A 13,493-nucleotide genomic window follows, 5' to 3' on the forward strand; every position below is an offset into this window, starting at 1 on the left:
CCCAGGATGTACATAAAGCTTTATCCATTAGTGATTTCAAAGTACATCAATATCCTCAAAAGCCTGATGCTATGTAAGCAAAAATAATTGTTAGAGTTCTAAAGTAGCTCCAAAGCTATTTCAGGTATTACCAAGATGCTCAGTTGAGGTACATTAAATTGCCATTGTACTGAAAAAATAATTAACAACTTACATTTTGGGGGGTCCATTATGTGAACTATTTAACAGATTAATGATTTACTCCAACCTTGGAGCAATCAAGGGAGAAACCATAAAACATTAAAAGCCAACTCTGTAAAGGGCTGCCTTGACATACTGAGATACAAATAGGGATGCTTTATCCTGCTCATTAAGGATAAGGGACATATTAAAGGCAAAGTAATTAAATCTGCTGGTCAGATGACATTCCTTTTGTCGATTTATCAAAAATAAGACCAGAACCAAAAAAATTGCAAACTAATTCTTAAAATCTGCCAAAATGTAATGGGAGTACAGCCATCCAAGATAAAAGTCATCAGTGAACTTCTTTGTTTTAAATTCAATTTGCACAGAACACTGGATGCAAGCAGTTTGCTACAATCAGCAGTGGGAAGGGAACCAATATGTGTTATTCTAACTCTAACCATAACCCGTCCATCAAGAAACAATGGCCCCAAAGTTTTACTGTATTGTTTTAATTACAAGTTTAATGGTGTAATTGATTTGCTCTGTTACTTGTTATTTTACATTGTTTCATGATGCATCATAGTTATTTTACATTAGACAGTAATATGCCCTGGGATAAAAAAACTGTGAAAAGTGCTTTAAATGCGTACATATATAAATTAACATACATAAGAGTATAAATAGCTTCTTCATTCACCATATCAGTTTTTCCTTGACAGAAAAATAAAAATAAAAATGGGAATTCTGAGTTTAACCTGCTTTGCTTCCCCTCTCCATTTTCAGTTGAAGTGAAGCAGAAGGTAGAGATCCTTCACTACCCACAACGTCTCTCCAAATTCTTCCCTCAACTTGCTTTCTCCATGAAGCATGATTCCATGAAGGCTGTGCAACAGCAAAGGGTAAATACTCCCTCCCAAAGGCACTTTTCGTAAAAACAAACAACACCTGCCAGGATTCTGGTATTATCAGTTAATATGCAATATACAGGAAAGCCATTTTCTAACTAATAAGCGTAGAAGTTCTTAATGCAATCTTTTATTTCGGAAGACCATGGTAACTATTCACTATAATTTGCTCCAGTGATTGAGGGGCTGTGGAGCAGAATCTGTGACCCTTTACCTCAGTATGTCAACTATGGTTACTTAAACTACTTAAATTAAAAAGATCCATGTCCCATGATAGTGTGAGGTACGATGATTTTAAACTCAGTTAAGAGGCTCACGTAAAGTGAGTTATGTATGTACTAACTCAATACTGTATCTTTTCACATCAGCTGAGTAAATTATAGTCTGTTTCAACAAAACAAAAGCAGAGTCTTGTGGTACCTTTAAGACCATCATGATTAGCACAAACTCTGAAATTTCAGCTGAAATCCTGTTCGATTTGGCATAACACAAAATTATGTCTGCATAAGTGTGCCACGTGTTATACTCAAGCAGTCCAAACTGCAATCACAGAGCAACTAGTTGTGATATATTCATGCACAACTGCTTTGTAAATATGTCATCTGCCTTGGCACCATTATCACTACAATTTCTGCTGCTTTGCATGATGCACAACAAGATTTCAGCCTGTATGTCAAAATAATTCTAGTTTGGTTTTAAGGTGAGTTCAAGTAAAATCCAACACGTTTACTGGTGACTCAGACATGTCTAGTATGCTCATAAAAGAACACAAACACAAAAACCACAATAAAATAAGGTCTTATCTATGAACAATTTGGGCATGATTAATTCTTTACTCTTTGAAGTACATACTCTTTCTTCAGGCTTACATGGACACTTTTGGAGACTTGTTCCCCCCCTTCTCTTTCTCTTCAGTACTTGGCTGCTGTTCCTCAAAAACAGACCTGCACTCAATCTATGGGCCTTTTAACCACTGGAAATGTCAGCTACCTCATGCTCACAATTTCTTATTAAGGTAGAAAACTGACAGCAGTACATGAAAGGCACAGCACAAATTAATTGTGCCTTGTAATTTCCTCCGATTAATATTATTGTACTTTTGGATCCATTTCAATCAGGGTTTAGATTGTACTGAAAGAGCAAGGGTCACCCTGCAAGATGATCTAAGGGAAGCAGGGGGAGTGTAACACTGTTGGTTCTCTTGCTAGAGAACAACATCTAAAACACTGACAATGCAGACAATTTAATATAATTGAGAAGGGACTTGACCACTTTCCACTAAGTGTAAAGGTTAAATGCCAAAAAAGTAAGACATTATTCCTTCTCATGGAAGGCATCGCCATCATCTTCAAACTCCAGAGCTGGAAGGGATCCTACGGAACATTGAATCTAGCCCCTGTTAGGAAGGCACAGTGAGGAACTGAATGCTCAATCTCTGGCTCTGCAGCCAGATACCTAAACCACTGAGCTATCATGATTGCTTAAATAAATGTGTCATGTGTTACATTCAAGCAGTCTGTCCAATCACAGTGACTACCTGTGATTTATGCATACACAAATGCTTTGTAAATATCACTTCTGCCTTGGCACAATTATCATTACAGTTTTCCACTGCTTTGAATTATGCATACACAAGATTTCAATCTTTGTGTCAAAATAAATCTAATTGGTTTTAAGGTGTGTTCAGACAAAATCCAACACCTTTACTGGCCACTCACACATGTTTAGTCCATGCCAAAAATAATCCCCCCTGTAAAAACAAAGTTAGATCTTAGTCTATGAAAAATGTGATTTAATCAGTAAAAAATGAATCAGTAAAAATTTTTCACAGACGTTTAAATTACATTAAGTGACTCTGGCTTTTTTTCTTTTTCCCTTTCTATCTCAAGACTTATGTGTGAGCAGACTCCTCAGAGTAGTGCGCCCAAGAAAGGGATGATATATAAATAAAATAAATAAATGCCCCAACAGTCATCTGAATCTAATCCATTTTGTTGTATATGTTCTGCCCATAAACTGAATACAAAGAGAAATAAAATATATCTTTGTCTGACCCTTCAAATGATTCTGTTTCTTCATATTTTGTCAATTTAGATTTTTGAGCACAGTATCAGAATTGTCAAATGTTGCACCACACCCATATCTTTTTTAATACATATAGTTTCATGATCCTCACAAGGCTTTGTTGTAAATTATAAAGCATAGGCTGCTCCTAGGCTAAATTCACCAACAATGTTTGGTTTTGCTTTATTTCTTACTTATGTGTTTCAGTCACATATAATTAGTGGCGCATCATGTTTTGGTGCGTGATCAATTTACTCTTGAACACTTGAAGAAAAGCTTTTTCTTTCTTCTGGCTCTTCATCTATAGCTGCAACAAAGACGTGGATGATTATTTCTTCTGAGTCTGACATTAGCAATTGTTATATATGTCAGTAAAGTCTGAGAAACCAGTAGGCTTTTGCTATTATTTTTCCAAACCCAGAACCCATATGCAGATTAATCAAGGGACTGGCACATGCACATATATCTACTACTTTAAGGGGTCATGTTGTGTATATGAACATGTTATCAGAGATACAGCATTAACTTATCATGTAAACTACAAAGCACTGTGTTTCCGGAGTCTACTCACATGTTTATCTCTTTGTTATCTATATATTACTAATTTCAGAAGAATCAAATGACGGGCGGGCCTTTGGGCTGCTTGCATAGCGATTCCTCCGTTTAGCAATGAAATCGCTTTGCGATGGACTTTTTGCCATCGCAAGAGCGATCGCGTTGCGATGGTCCCTATGGGGAAAATTCGCTTTGCGATGATCGCGGGGGAGCGCTTCCCCACGATCATGGCAAAGGCCCACCTGTCAGCTGTTCCAAAAAGCAAGCCCTTGGGCTCCAAAAGGCGAGCCGAAGCCACCACCGCTCAGCTGGGCAAAAATCCCCGCGGTCCTCCCAAAGGCCCCATTTTTGCACAGCTGATCGGCGGTTCAAAAATGGCCGCCCGCTGTGTTGCCTCGCTTTAGAGGCACCGAAAATGGCCGTCCCTATGGAGGATCTTCACATAACGGTGAGTCCCCCCCCATAGGAACGCATTAAACAGGGTTTAATGCGTTCCTATGGGTTTTTTTGCCCCATATAGCGATGAATCCGGATAGCGACGATTTATCCGGAACGGATTATCGTCGCTATGCGGGGCACCCACTTTACCTACATTTCTGAACAAGTTTTAGTAAGAATTTTAGGCTGGTCATTTGATGGAAAAGAAGACAGTAAGCAAAACATATAATGTAATACAAAGGTACATATTAAACAATACTGTAATTAGGGAATAGAAACGTCAGTCCATAATAATGTAATGATTAATACTGACAGAAACTTAATTTAAATTTGCTTCATTGTACACTGCATTGGAATTTAAAACAAAATTAAAAATAATGCAGAAATATTCTGAATTAAAATTTGTATTGAAGACGCATAGAAGTAGCAGGGGACTTGTAGTTTTGGGGAGAGCAGGTCTGTTAAAGGACATAACAAGGAGGATCACAACATTAAACTTTCTTTTTTTCTCCTCACAAGACCTTAACCACTCTTTCACAATTCCAGCATGCCCAAGGTTACACAAGTTGGCCCTTCTCTCAGAAGGCACAACAGAAAATCAAACTCCAGCTCTCTAGCTCTGCAGCCAGGTATCCAATTCACCAAGTTATCAAGCCAGTTTCTTCACTTTTAAGTTGACAAAACACTGTCTCCAACTAACTTAATGAATTTTAGCTGCAAAAAATGTGGTTCCCAGCCTTGGGTCCTCATGTGTTCTTGGACTTCAACCCCCAGAAATCCTGGCAAGCACAGCTTATGGTGAAGGCGTATGGCAATTTTAGTCCAAGAACACCTTGAGACTCAATGCTGGGAACCACTGCTCTAGTCTGATCTTATTTATATATTTTAATATTTAACATTGCACTACTGGGTGGTACATAAGCTAAATAAATAAATATTGCTTCTCTTTTATAGAAGATTCAATTCTAAATTTTATCATTTAAGTTATACCTTATCTGAGCAGAGTTTGAAAGGTTGGGGAACTATTTTTATTAGGAAAAATAGCTGAGGCATAGAAATGGTAATTGCCTTTTACTGCTGTTGCTCTGGGAGAAAAACCAACCACACCCAGAATGTCAGGAAAGTGACCTATCAATAATAACTAGCAATGATAGCTGTCAATGACAGCACAGTTGAAACCCTGGTTTCCTAAATCTGCTATAAGACCGCACAAAATACAATTCCCCTACTGACCCAAATTGGGTTCTACCTATAATTGTCACACATTGGTGCCATCTATCTCTGGCCTTTCTCAGTATCCCCAATTTGAAAAAAACAACAACACTGCTGTCAGGATGCTTTATATGGGCATTGTTTTTATTGGGATCCTATATCCATACTATGGATGTCTCCATGTACACATAAGATCTTGCTCCTAAGAAGCAATCCCGAAACATCATTGATCAACTGGTATCTAAATCAGGAAGGCAGAACTGTTTTTACAAACCATCTTCAAACACTTATTTTTATCTTTAATTCTAGGATGCAAAATGGAAGGTTTTAAAGTAACTGTTTTTATCTTGGCTGTTTATTTATATATTGTATTTACTTTTTTTCTTCTGTGTACAGTTCTGCAAATATAGTTGCAGGATGATATATGATTTTGAATAAAACAAGGACATAAAGCATGATTAAAGGAAAATGAATTTTCAAACCCAGATGAGTCTGATTTCTGTCTTATTTTCTAGTAACAGGGTCATGAAACTCTCACTCTTGGCAGGATACTAAATTATGTCAATTAACAAAACCTTTTGACAGGCCGCTGAAGCCCCAGTTCCAAGTCTTGGTTTATTAGCCCCAGCTCAATCAGCAGTGAGTAGAATATGAATGTATAAATGTTTTGCATTTAGTGAAAAAACAAAACCCTCCTAAACCTGAAGCAAATTAAAAGACTGTGGAAGTATTACCTTGAAAGTATTTTCGTCCTTCTGTTCTCTATTTGTGAACAGAGATTTGAACATTTCTATCTAGAATAATTTGCAAAATATTTTCTCTACACTGTTCAGTAATAATTACTGTACATTCATTTTCAAGGACCCTGATGTGTGCTAAGGCTAGTGATGTAAATCTTCAGTTGTTTTATTCTCACAGGAAAGAGCAAAGGTGTTCTCTATGCTGTGCAAGATTTCAAGGATTTGCAAGTTTCTTTCACATTTTTTAACTTTTTCTGAAAAATTAATGGAAATGATTTTATGCAAAAATGTATTTAGCATTTTTAAAAGCTTGCATTTTATTGAAAATACTAGGGTTTTTATAGAAAATACAAACATTCTTATACAAAATATGCAAAATATCTGTGCAAATAAAGATGGTGTTTGGTTTTTGCAAAAAAAATCCAAATTTTGCACACACATGGTACTTTGGGAGGGAATGGTTATAATGCTCCACTGAGAATAAATGTTGGCATCTTTCTTCTGGTGGAGGAGCAAATATCTCCCCACAGGTGACAATTTTACAACAGGATGTCTTAATATGTTGAGACATCCTTTTCCTTTAAGAATGAGAAAATTGCTAAGTATTTGTTGCATCTTTAGCTAAGACTACCTGTACTGAGCAACTCAAGAAATAAAACTTTTGCAGAAGATACGTAGGTGTGTTATATTTATTTATATTTTAGAACTTTTAACTTTTGTAATGTTTCTACAGTTTTCATAAAGTTATTTAAATGTTTGTTTTTCCTTCAGTAATGAAAAACTAGCTGTGAAAATATAAAAGGAAGAACTGTGATGGCAAGAAAACTATTTTCCAGCTAGAACAAAGTCATGTGGCAAAACAGTGAATCTCTCAGAAACTTTCAGAAGTCTAGAGCAGTGGTTCTTAACCTTTGTTACTTGGATGCTTTTGAACTGCAACTCCCAGAAACCCCAGTCAGGACAGCTAGTGGCGAAGGCTTCTGGGAGTTGCAGTCCAAAACTCCTGAGTAACCCAAGGTTAAGAACCAGTGGTCTAGAGTATCTCGAGGACACCCCTATCTGATGATAGAATAATGACTGTGATATTTTTGCCACAGAAACAAAAGGGGGGAAATGCAATAATATATCTACTAAGCATTCCAAAGATGAAAAACTGAAAGGATTTTGAGTCTTGATTAGGATCAGCATTTGATGGTTTGGGGACATATCCACCAAATGATGCCTTTGACATGCTTTTCCATTTTAGATATAGATTGTCCAAGGAGCTAATGTCTCTTGGACAAGTTCATCTTTCACATATTTCAATTCTTCTCTTTCAGACAGAGATAATTAAATCAAGCAGCATAATCTTCCATTTCAGAAGAGAAAGTAAATCCAAGAGGCCCAAAGATTGTACCAGTGCCATAATCTCTCAAACTGTATTACAACAGGATGGGGGATAATTAATTTTTTATATTTGCACCATCCTAGAAGTTTTAACATAGTTTCTAAAACTGATCAAGCACTTTGCATCTCTCTTGACACTTGTATCCTCCCTGCCTCTAGAGATCTGTGGTTGTCTCTTTCTACTCATATGCATAACTGATTATCCTCCCCCACCATATGTACATGCACAGAAACATATTGTATATGAAGCCTGAAAGAGCAAAAGAGTTATATGTAATCATGCTTGCTCCTTTTGTGAAACATATGCTACACAGTGACCACTTTACTGGACTGATTAGCATACAAGCCATTGTAATACCACAGTGATTCTCCCTAGCTAGAAACGTGACATAAAAATATGTAGGTAGGAAACATGCTGCACAATGAAACTAAAACATCATACGGGAAATCGACAGGGCCAGCTGCTGATACCCTGTTTACTTGGATAATTTATCTATCTTCCTCTCCTAGGTAAGTGACATAAGATATTACTTCTTGGATGGCAAGTGCAAATAAAAATAAATAAATAAATCTAGCCGGGAGTATTTTAGCTGCAATGGCATTCATGCAGCACTGAGTTTCAGTTAAACTGGAATTCTTGCCATCTTCTTGCATATCCAGCAGCAGAAACATCTGGTCGGTTTTAGATTCCCCTTGGATTCCCAACTTCAAAGGGAGTCATAAAGAATAACAAATACATGTACTGGCACTGAAAAAAATTCAGAGCAGCAGGAGAGAATGGTAAAATTGTCCTTATTTGACTGCTAGTGACAGGCTCCACAGGCAGAACTGTGAGAAAATTTCTCAGACGCTCATGCAAATGAACAGTGTTTGGAAAGTGGCTCTTTCCTGTACACAAAATGTAGAAGACTTGCTCTATAGGAGTGGCTCACACAATCCAATTTTGGTACAAGAGAGCAAAGATGTCCCATGAAACTGAACTCTAAAATTATTACGTTTCTCCTGCTTCTTCCACTAACACTGTGTCTTCACATAGTACCACTTAATACTTTAAAACCTTATTACTGGGATTCTATAAAATTTATTTTGTTATACTGCTCTACCCACCAACCCACCAACCCACCAACCCACCTACCTACCCACCCACCCACCCACCCACCCACCTACCTACCTACCTACCTACCTACCTACCTACCTACCTACCTACCTACCTACCTACCTACCTACCTACCTACCTACCTACCTACCATCAAGTACAGGAAACACATGCATGGAAATGTGTACCTACCCTGTTTTGCACTTCAGTAGAAGCCTCTTTTTTTCCCTTTTAACAAAAAACTGGACAGTTTTCTGGGAGGTTGTATTATGGCTTGATTCCCTTGGAATGTATAAAGACTTCTCATATTTACTTGTGCAGTTGTACATTTATTGTCTTTCAATCAATGTCAACCCTAAGAGTTTATATCTAATGCATCAGAACTTGAAGGACACTTACACTACCTACCAACCTTTCCTTTCTTGCCATGCTAGTTCCCTGTACCCCTGATCAGGATCTTTATGATCTAGGAAACTTAAGAAAAGATCTGGAATATCACAATCTGGTCCTAATTCCCCTGATTTTTCCTATCACAGCTATACCTTGTCCCACAGTTCAGGACTTTTCTGGGCCAAAAAAGAAGAGGAGTAGGGAACTTGCTTCACATAAACATCCTGTACTTCCTTTGTATGTGCTACAAGCCAATAACTTTAAGTTGCTCTTTGTTCAGGCTTGTATGTTTCCCACCCACTCCCATCCTATGATAATACCCGCAGAATATAAAAACTACAGCGTAGGAAGTTTAGAAAGATTACACATAACAAAACATTAATTAAAGCCCACTCGCCAAAGTGAAACCCAACAAAAATGCTCAAATAATTTGTATTTTGTTTTACAATGAAAAACTAATGATCACTGAAAGAAATTTCATGTACCATGAAAGCAATCCACAGAAATTAAACACAATTATTAGGAATAACAAAACACTAGAGACTATTTTATGCTAAACTGAACAAAGCACCGCCTCGTAGTACATTCCACTGAATTTTCATACCTTGGATGTGACATTTGGCTCTCGAAGCCTGGATCACAAACTTTGACAGGTTCCAACAATCTGGTAAGGCTTTAAATATAACCTCGGGAGTGGAATGCATGTCTGTTATCTAAAGAGGACCTTAATTAAGTATGGAAAGGCTTGTCATCAGACAATTGACAACCCATTAATGACCTAAACACATCAACTATGAATATAAGGATGATGTGAAATAGTTGCAACCTTCATTATTGAAAGAACTACCCTCACCATTGAAATCAAGGATGTTTACGGCAAAATTAAATGTACAATAAATAAAAAAGACAATAAAAAAGAGATCATAACAAGCATATTTTTGTTTTGTTTATTCTCGCCACACACACACACACACCCCATTACATTCATCCACTTTTTGTTTAATTTTTCTCTCTACCTTTCATCAAAGAACTTTAAGGCAGCATACATTGTTCTCTCTTTCCTATACTCACAATAACCCTGTTATTTAGATAGATTAGAGTGAAAAATAGCAACTACCCAAAGTCACTGAGTGGCTGAAATCCTGTTTGTGCAGGTATAATATAAAGTTACACCCATGTAAATTTGCTGAGCATTATACTGAGGCAACAGAGAATAGTGCAATCAACTATGCAATTTCTATTGCAATCATTGCATAATGGACTGGCAGAAGTGCTTTGTGGATAGAATTTCTACCTCAGAGTTACTCTAGTTACCAGGGGCATAATGTTGAGTTGGTCCTATCCTACCTAGGGTACACAATTTCACTGAAAGGGTTTGATAGCTGAGAGTAGATTTGAATATGGGTCTCCTCTTTCAATACCCATGCTGACTCTGTATGTGTAGTGCAGATAAAGTGGTACAGATGTGCATAATTTCAGGACACAGAAGAAAAAAGGGGCTGGGAATTTGCTTGTGAGAAGTCTAAGACTTCAGCTCTATGCTGATTAATTTGAGATCATGTCTCTTTCGATTCAACTTTTGAAAATACTTGTAATAATTCAGCTCATAGCAGGCTTTAAGAATGTGTCCATAGGAAAATGTCAGAGGAAAAATGAATGGCTAAAAATAGTTTTGAAACAATTTTGAAACATCATAAGAAGGAGAAAAAGTAACATTTACATGAATGTAATTTTCCACAGGAAGCAATGATTCAGGAACATCCACAGCTCAAGAAGACTATTCATCTAATTGTGAATATTACATGAATAAAAATAACTTTTAAACTGTACTAAATAAATGATCTAATGCACATTATTCATTAAATTCTATTGGTATAGTTATTAAAAGTATATTTTTATTATGACACTTTTTCATCTTGCAGCACTGTGTAACTGATAGATTTCATTATATTTACAAACTCATATTGGGATTTTTCTCCAAGGCCTGCAAATGAGACCAGCCCAAAGAGCCTTCTTCCTTGGAAATTACCACTCTAGAAGTTATGTGAACAAACATCTACAGGGACAATATACTAAGTTTAACAACAAAAGCACTCACAGAATTGGACAGCAAACAATTATTGGATAATAGGCATGAAATATATCATCTCTCTTGAAATCTTGTCAAGGTTTCCCCTGGTTTAACAAAACAAAACAGTGGTGATTGTAAGATACATTTTCTTTTCTGTACTTTTCTGTCAATGTAAGTTTACAACTGAAGCACTGTTGAGCTCTGCCCACCTCTGACCCCTGCCCAAACTCATTTCAAAATGACCAATCATTATCTTCAAGATGTTCCTATAGAACATCTCTCCAGGTCTCTGGCACATTGAACTGTGGAGGGACATGGACTGTGACTCAAGTATTTATTATATGACCAAGCTCATATGAGACCACTGTAAAATTGGAGAAGTACCCATTTTCGTTCTTCTCTTGATTAATATCAGAACAATTCAAAATTTTAAATTATGGACATATATGAAAGATACCGTATTTTTCGCTCCATAAGACGCACTTTTTCTCTCCAAAAAGGTGGGAGGGAAAGTACATGCGTCTTATGGAGTGAATGCAGTAACCCAGGGTTCAGCCACCACCAGCCAAAAACCTCCCACTGCCATGCTGGGAGGCCTCTGAACTGGCAGCAGAGACTGCTTTCTGTTTGGACCTCACCATTCTACACTGCTAGCTTTCTAGGATCTGCCTCCTGCAGCCCACCTGGAAAACCAGCAAGGCAAACAGGCCTATGGCAGCAAGCAGTGAAAATACCAAAGGACCAAAGGGTGGTTCTAGAAAGACCAAGGGAAACACAATCTCCCACTTAGGCAGTTGATTTTCCCACATTTGGGGAAATCATGGGGGTCAGCTCATCCGAAGTGCAATAGATGAGCCTTACCCTGGGAAAACCACTTTTACAACAATGGTATCTCCCCTGCCAGGTCTGAGTTTGAATGGCCCCTAAGCCCTCCTGGCCCTTTGTGTGCACTATCCCCAAAAGGCATGGTGACCGCCGGCTGTACCTCCTGATCAGAACAGTGCTGCACAGCCCCAGTCCTGAAAGAGGCCAGGAGAGCTACTCAGTGTTTTGGGGTGCCCCACAGGACCCCCATCAGGGGCTAGATGTTCCTCCCACAATCCTCCAGTGCACACATATTAGCATATCTGCCTGCTTGCATCACCCAGTAGGCTTCTCTATTGGAGAAGCAAAGCAGGAAGGAGGAGTCTCTTTCCCTTCACCTTCTGCAGAGAAGTTAGACCATGTGACTAGCCAGACATTTTGAGAAGCAGAGAGAGAGAGGGAGAGGGAGAGAGGACAGAAACAAAAGCTTCTAAAATTGGCAGTAACTTAAACAGGCCTGAGAATGGTGAGGGGAAGATAAAGTTACTACTGAGAGCCTGCTAGAATAGCTCTCTGTAGTTCAGAGCTTTGCAGGAAGCTGCATCACTTCATCATAAATTAGGCCTAAATAGAAGTAATTTTGCAGATATTTAAAACATTAAGGGACCGGGGGGGGGAGGCTAATGTGTATTGTTAGCCAAATTTCATTCTGAAGCACAGAATGATTAAAAAGGCACTGAGCACATGCAGAATAAAGTTCAAAAGGGAAACCAAAAAGGGACCTAACACTCCTTTCCTTAATCTATTACTACTAGGGCTACAGGTTTTATTTGGTGTATTAGCTTGCCACATTAGCTGAGTCCAGTTTTTATAGAGCAAGGCAATTTGAATTGCAGAGGGCAGATCTGAATATGTTCAAGTAAGGCTTTGAAATCTTGAAAACTGGTTTAAGAACCCAACATTTCATAAATAGCATTTCACATGTACACACACACAACTGGAAATAGAAATTTTAGTAGTATTTTTGTGTTAACAAAAGCTGCATGGTGTCGCTCCCCCTGTTTTTATTGGTTTTTCTTAATCATTGTTGTTCTACAATATTGCTGGTAGATTTTATCTTTTCATTGTGATTCCCAGCTACTGTATTTTATCCTATCGTAGTCTCTAAAATTGGACAACCATCTGTCAGATCTGCTCTGATTTGGATTCCTGCATTGAACCAGGGGTTGGAATTGATGGCCTTATAGGCCCCTTCCAACTCCATTATTCTATGATTCTGTGCTGCTTTGAGATTATATTTGTAAAAGGAAGCAGTATATGTGGTGATGAATAAGGGGCACATTTTTCTTGCAGAGTATGGGAACTCATTCTACCAGTGCAAAACAGAAAAGGCTAGCATATAGCATTACTTTTAAACTAGAGGTAGTAAAATATGCTAAGGAGTATGGAAACAGTGATCAGTGCAGAGACATTTTGGGCCTCCTCATCTGAAAAAATGATTAGAGAGTGGAGGAAACAGGAGGATCAGCTGCAAAAAGCTGATAAAAGTAAGCACACTTTCTGTGGACATGCTGCATGCTGCAAAGTAAAGAACCGAATGATGGAGAGAGAAAAAACTTGTGGTGCAAGGAAGGAAGGGAGGAAGGGAGGGAGTGGAAGTGAGGCAT

At 37.9% G+C, this 13,493-nt stretch overlaps 1 protein-coding gene and 1 non-coding gene across 11 annotated transcripts in view; both read right to left on the bottom strand.

Moving 5' to 3' along the window:
- ZBTB20 (zinc finger and BTB domain containing 20) overlaps positions 1-13,493 on the bottom strand; it is a 675,920-nt gene that overhangs the window by 326,169 nt on the left and 336,258 nt on the right. The gene's annotated exons all lie outside the window — the stretch shown is intronic.
- LOC144588523 (U1 spliceosomal RNA) lies at positions 11,779-11,934 on the bottom strand. The gene has a single exon (XR_013544130.1). It is a non-coding gene; the product is annotated as a U1 spliceosomal RNA (small nuclear RNA).

Source organism: Pogona vitticeps, chromosome 3 (assembly GCF_051106095.1).
Source record: "Pogona vitticeps strain Pit_001003342236 chromosome 3, PviZW2.1, whole genome shotgun sequence".
NCBI lineage: Eukaryota > Metazoa > Chordata > Lepidosauria > Squamata > Agamidae > Pogona > Pogona vitticeps.